Below are 774 nucleotides of genomic sequence, written 5' to 3' on the forward strand. Positions count from 1 at the left end.
TGAAAAGAAGGGACACCTGGATGGCTCAGTTGTTGGAGGCTCTTGATCTTGGGGTCAGAGTTGAAGGCCCACACTGGGTGTATAGATTACTTAAAAATAAAATCTTAAAAAAATTTTAATGTTTATTTTTGAGAGAAAGAGAGAGAGAGAGAGAGCGAGAGCGAGAGAGAGAGAGAGAGAACAAGAACAGGGGAGTGGCAGAGAGAGAGGGAGACACAGAATCTGAAACAGGCTCCAGGCTCTGAGCTGTCAGCACAGAGCCCAACGCGGGGCTCGAACTCCTGAACAGTGGGATCATGATGTGAGCCGAAGTCAGATGCCTAACCGACTGAGCCACCCAGGCGCCCCACCTTTTAAAGATCTTTTTTAAAAAAGTAGCTGAAAAGAAAATTGGGGAATGGAAGATAGGTAAGAAGAAATGTCCAGTATGGAGACTAGCAATGGAAAAAAAAGACAAGAAAACTACAGAAGGAGGGTAAGATATATAGGTAAAAGGTATATATAAAACATGCAGAATTCAAAGAGGAGATAGAAGACATTAATGTTTGAAAGGATAGTGTCTGAAAATTTTCCAGAACTGTTGAGAGACATCAAAATACGGATTCAGGAAGCCCAGTGAACCTCCAGTAGGATAAATAAACAGAACCCATGCCTTGCCATCCGAGTGAACCCTCCAGAAAACTAAAGACAAAACATTAAAAGCAGCCAGGGTAAAACAATACCGGGCAACAGTGGGGGTGGCTGCCCCTGTGGGGACAGCACTGATGGAAACAT

Source organism: Hyaena hyaena, unplaced genomic scaffold (assembly GCF_003009895.1).
Source record: "Hyaena hyaena isolate Hyena2069 unplaced genomic scaffold, ASM300989v1 scaffold_1590, whole genome shotgun sequence".
Classification (NCBI taxonomy): Eukaryota; Metazoa; Chordata; class Mammalia; order Carnivora; family Hyaenidae; genus Hyaena; species Hyaena hyaena.